Genomic DNA, 6,679 nt, shown 5'->3' on the forward strand with positions numbered 1-6,679 from the left:
CGAACACTCATTCACTCTCAAACTCTCGCACTCGCTCGTGCTAACACTCACTAGCACCCACCCACTCATATTTATCACTTTCGTTGTAGTGTCTCTTGCCATCCACCAGGCTCGAACACTCATTCGCTCTAAAACTATCGTATTCGCTCATGCTAACACTCACTAGCACTCGCTTGTACTTATCATTTACATTGTAGGAACTCTCGGTATCCCCCTGGCTTAAACACTCACTCACTCTCAAACTCTTACACTCATTCGTGCTAACACTCAAGAGCACTTGCTCGTGCTTATCTCTTACATTGCAATGTCTCTCGCCATCCATGTGACAACCCGAATTTTTAAGATTTTAATTTATATTTACTTCATTATTTTTGGCTGTCATAATTAATTATTTAATTATGATTGGAGAGTTACCCAATTGGAGATTTATCTTTCAGTTGATATGATTTGGTTTTGTTACATATTATACATATACATATATATATATATTATGTTTTGAGGTGAAAGAAGGAAATGTGAATAGGTTGGCCGAATTAGAGTGAAAAGAAAAGGAAATGGTAATGTGTTAATGGCGGGTCCCACTAGGAAATATTTTGGCTTTGAATTGATATTTATGATGCCCAAAATATCTTTGGCTTTGATTGATGTAGTTTTCTATTAAGTGATGTATAGAATACAAGAGTGGAAAGATATAAAAGGGGGATGGCAGCCGAATTTAGTGGGATAAGGGGATCAGAATCATCTCCAGTGCCATAGTGATATATTCCAGCCGGTGAGGTAGTAAAATGAGTAAAATACAAAGTAAACATACAGAAGGTAAAAAACGTATACTATATTTGGATATTACCTCTTATACTATACGTATGGGTCCACCAAACAACAATTAAAAAGGCAACAATTGAGTTGTATTTCAATTTTCAAATGCCAGCGATTTCTTTTTCATTTTTTCATCTTCTTCTCCTCAAATGTTTAGTTTTGTTTTCTACTTTCTTTCTCTCTCTTTCTACAATCCCAAGAGAAGAGTGATCACAAAGTTATTATTGTGACCCCTTTTTTTTCTCATCACAAACTATAAGCTATAAACTGCTTGGTATGCACGTGGCTATTTTATGCAGTTCATTGCTGATACAAGACCAAACTAAGTTGGGATGTTTTATGCAGTTCATTGCTGATACATAACCTAGTTTAGGTTTCTCATATCATATTTATTCACCATGAGACATAATGAAATGTGATCTTGAAAATCTAGAAGACCCAAATAAATAAATTTTGGTGGTTTTTCTCTTTTATGATATGGCAACATACAAAACCTTTTTCTTTTTCTTTTTTTTTTTTTTTTGTCCTTTTTGCAGGGAATTGGTCTTGGGCTTTATTTATTTTTATTTCGTCCTAATACTGCCTTGTATTAAAGATTCATTTCTTTGAAGTATATATCATTATGAAACAAAAAGGAATCTATATTAATGATAAATAGAAAACCTAATAGCTTCCACCATAAAGATAATACATAGACTTTCTAACAAAAGGTTGTAGAACTAGAAGCCATGAAATAAAATATTACTTGTGAATAATACTCCTCTTATCTGGGTAGACAATATCACCATATTGAGAAACATAATTCTCTATGACAATATAATCATCTGTAGTCCATTTACCAATACATTTTAGAAAGAGAAAAATCGATAATTTCCTGTCAATATATATATATATATACACACATTCCTACGTATAATAGATTTTAGAGAGAGAAAAATCGATGCTACGCTACATTATAAGAGAGTACCATCAACAATTAACACTTGCCTCTTCCTCATTCTAATAGGTATTCTCCCTCTCTGAAAAAAAAAACTATATATATACATGTATATGTATCTATATATCAATGTGTATGCCCGTAAACTATCATTCCCGAATTTTCCGTATCTACATTGGATTTTGGGTTTGGTAGAAAAATCTGTTCGGATTAGGGTTTTTGATTAGGGATTTTGGGGATTGGAGAGCTGATTCGAGAAAGATTTGATCTTTTTCATTGTTGGTTTGATATGGCTTCAAGATTGGGAACAAAATACAATAAATTGAAGCTTACTTTTTCACACTAAATGAAACCCTAACACCAGTCACAGAACAAATTTTGATACAAATCATACCTTATGGGTTTGATACGGCTTCAAGATTGGAAACAAATTCCTCATGATCGAAGGCTTCTTCAGTTCATCCACCTTTTGTCACTTCAAAATCGAAATTTTCATCCACTCAGTATCCCTGTAGAAGTGGAAGAGGAGAAGAACTACAGAATAGTGGAAGACGAGAATAACGAATTATGTTCTACTATTGTATAAAACACTTTGTCTGTATACACTACTAATTCGTATTTAGTAAAAACAGATTTACTCGCTTTTTTGTCTTTTATTACTAACTGACATGGAAAAATCCTATACACACATCACTCACTGACTGGGACATATTACTTGTGGCACCGGAGAGGATTTTATTCCTTCTCGGATCAAAATTGTCTGCAGCGCCACAGTGATATGTCCCAACCGGTGAGGTAGTAAAATTAGTAAAATACAAAGTAGAAATATAGAAGGTAAAAAGTGTATACTATGTTTGGATATTGCCTCTTATATTATACGTATGGGTCCACCAAACAACAATTAAAAAGGCAACAATTGAGTTGCATTTCAATTTTCAAAAGCCGCGATTTTTTTCATCTTCTTTACCCTAACTATTTAGTTTTGCTTTCTACTTTCTCTCTCTCTCTCTCCACAATCCCAAGAGAAAAGTGATCACAAAGTTATTATTGTGAGACTTTTTTTTTTTTTCTCATCACAAAGTACAAGCTATAAACTGCTTGGTATGCACGTGGCTGTTTTATCCAGTTCGTTGCTGATACATGACCAAACTAAGTTGGGATATTTTATACAGTTCATTGCTAATACATAAACCCAGTTCAAGTTTCTCATATCATATTTATGTGCCATGTGACACAGTGAAATGTGATCTTGAAAATCTAGATGACCCAGATAAATGAATTTTGGTGGTTTTTCTTTTTTATGATATGGAAACATACAAAACCTTTTCTTTTTTTTTTTGTCCTTTTGCAGGGAATTGGTCTTGGGCTTTATCTATTTTTATTCCATCTTGATACTGCCTTGTATCAAAGATTCATTTCTTTGAAGTATATATCATCATGAAACAAAAAGGAATCTATATTAATGATATTAAAGGAAAGGTTGATGCAATATGAATATAGAAATAATAAGACAACCTATTCTTTAATTTGTGATCCAAAAATAGAAAACCTAATAGCTTCCACCATAAAGATGACACATAGACTTTCTAACAAAATGTTGTAGAACTAGAAGTCATGAAAAAGAATATTAGTTATGAATAATACTCTTCTTATCTGGGTAGACAATGCACTATATTGTGAAACATAATTATCTACGACAGTATGATCATTTGTGGTCAATTTACCAAAACATTTTAGAGAGAGGAAATCGATAATTTCCGGTCAATATATATATATATACTCACATTCCTACATATAATAGATTTAGAGAGAGAAAAATCGATGCTATGTTGCATTATAAGAGAGCACCATCAACAATTAACACTTGCCTCTTCCTTTTTCTAACAGGTATTCTCTCTTTCTAAAAAAAAAAAAAACTATATATATATACATGTATATGTATCTATATATCGACGTGTATGCCCGTAACCTATCATTCCCTAATTTTTCCCATATTTACATTGGATTTTGGGTTTGGTAGAAAAATATGTTCGGATTAGGGTTTCTGATTGGGGATTTTGGGGATTAGAGAGCTGATTCAAAAAAGATTCGATCTTTTTTGTTGCTGGTTTGATACGGCTTCAAGATTGGGAACAAAAATACAATAAATCGAAGCTTAGTTTCTCTCTTTAAACGAAACCCCAACAGCACTTACAAAATAAATTTTGATACAAATCATACCTTGTGGGTTTGATATGACTTCAAGATTGGAAACAAATTCCTCAGGATCGAAGGCTTCTTCAGTTCATCCACCTTCAGTCGCTTCAAAATCAGAATTTCTGTCCACTCAGTATCCCTGCAGAAGTGGAAGAGGAGAATAACTACAGAATAGTGGAAGACGAGAATAACGAATTATGTTATACTACTGTATAAAACACTTTGTCTGTATACACTACTGATACGTATTTAGTAAAAACAAATTTATTCTCTTTTTTTTTTATCTTTTATTACTTACTAACGTGGCAAAATCTTGTACACACATTACTCACCGGATGGGACATATTCCCTGTGGCATCCCGGAATAAAATCCTCTCCGGCGCCACTAGGAATATATCGCAGTCGGTGAGTGATGTGTGTATAAGATTTTGCCACTTTAGTTAGTAATAAAAGACAAAAAAGAGAGTAAAATCCTCAATACCATAAGCAAAATAATAAATCAAACATGCTTAAAATCAATTTAAAGAGGAAAATTCACTAAAATCAAAGAATTGTGTGACGGCCCTAGTTTTATAAGCTAGTGCATCCTGTGATGACCCGAAGGTTGATCAAAAATGGATCTCGAATGCGGAAGTGAAAACACAAACAAGGTCTTTAGGGATTTATATCGTCCCTAAGAAACCTAAGTGACCTTCCATGAGGCCACGGAACGCAATGAGAACTAAGATGAAAACAAGGGTTGAAAATAAACCAAGTATGGCCCCAAGGGAAAAATGGTCATTTCACACAAAAAACAAAGTCTCTAGAGACGTATATCATCCTTAAGACATAAACATGACTCCCTAAGAAGTCATGAAACTCAAAGAGACAAGATGCGGAAAACTAGGGTTAAAAACGGCAACGTTTAACCCTAGGGGAAAAATGGTCAATTCCAAAAATATTTAAGTGCTACCGAGCACACCATTGGATAGACAACGAAAAATTAATAAAGTTAGACTCAAGAATCGCTTGATTCGGAATCCGGATGAAGAAGATATGGCCATTTGAAAATGGAGCGTTGAGGCTGCCAAGGGGAAGACACCATGGGCGCCCACAGCGCACGTTGCACGCGCGCAGGCCCTGATATGCCAATGGGGCCTGTGTCACGCCCCGAATTTTCTAATAAAATCCTCAATTTATTTAAATACAAATACATCAAAATACACCCAGGAACAAAAAAAAAAATTCCCTCTTTTATACAAAGTCAATTTCCTCAAATATACACAAAAATTCTCTAAATAAAAAAATTAAATCCTGCAATGCCGACTCTCCACCCTAAGCTCGTATCTAGCAATTCACGTTCATCTTCGGTACCTGAAACTAGAGGGTGGTGAGACGAAAAGTCCCAGTAGGAAAAACCATAACAAGAATTTCATGGAAGTTTAACAAAACAACTTCACAAAATATACACATTTATATGAATATATAAACAAAATAAATATGCATTTAATTAAAACATTTAATATAACCATTTGAAGCAAAACCATCCCAAGCCATTCATGGTATAGAGAACTTACACTGAAAAAGAATTTTCCTCACTGGATCATCAAGTCACCAAGCTCCTAAACTCCTCTGCAACTCTCGGCCCTCTCTCTGTGCTCAAACTCTCCCTATCTTTCTCTGCTTACTCTATCTTTCTCGGCTCACACTCTACCCTGTCTCTAATTTTTCTCTTCTGTCTTTGTATCAATCACAAGACACATGCAATCAATATATAGGCAATTTTGCACCAACATAATATATCTCACTGTACAAAAAATCTTGTTCCTTACTTTCTTTATCTTCTCAACACTTTTTACTTCATATACACTCCTTCAGAACCCACGTGAAGGAACCAAATTCAAAGAACCTTTGGGCACCAAAAGTCCAAGTGGGTCCCGCCCACATCACACCAACTTTTCATTTTTCTTTTCTTCATCATTTCGCCGCCTCACCTATCCCACCATCAAATGCACAATATATATATATATATATATATATATATATATATATATATATAATATACATATATAAACATGTGACAAAAATCAAAACCCACTTTTACATCATTCTAGTGGACCCCACTAAACTGGCATTTCCATTTCAATCTTCCACTTCATTCTTTCTTCAGCTGACTTGTCTTTCCTCCCTTTCCCACATATGCATAATTATAATATATATACAAAACCAAACCAAACCCATTTCTCTTCCCAAAAATTCGTGCACCTTGTTGCTCCATTTTTCAGATGCAAAATATATATATATATATATATATATATATATATATATATATATATAGATACATATATAAATAAATCGTATATAAAATAACAACCACCACACTTCTACTAAAACAAACTAAAAAATAAAATTATAAATTATAATATTAAAAATCTGGGTCATCACAGCCTGCACCAGATTTTGAGTTTCAAATGAGGTTTTTAGGGCATTTATCTCCCCCCCCCCCCCCCCCAAAAAAAAAAAAAAAAATCATGTTTTCTATATGACTATGTCAAGAGAAGTTTTTATTTTTCAAGTGAAATACCCAAAATACCCCTTAGATCGGACTTTTTCCTGAAAAAGTGCTCGCACCAGAAATTCCAGACCTGCGACTGATTTCAGACACTTAAACGAATCTTTTTGGAAAAACACAAAGAAGAAACCCCCCTTAAAATCATGTTTTCTAGCTGACCATGTCAAAAGAAATTTTTA

This window comes from Cornus florida, unplaced genomic scaffold (genome assembly GCF_030987335.1).
Source record: "Cornus florida cultivar Cherokee Brave unplaced genomic scaffold, ASM3098733v1 CherokeeBrave_3.0.0_Hap2_Chr09, whole genome shotgun sequence".
Classification (NCBI taxonomy): domain Eukaryota; kingdom Viridiplantae; phylum Streptophyta; class Magnoliopsida; order Cornales; family Cornaceae; genus Cornus; species Cornus florida.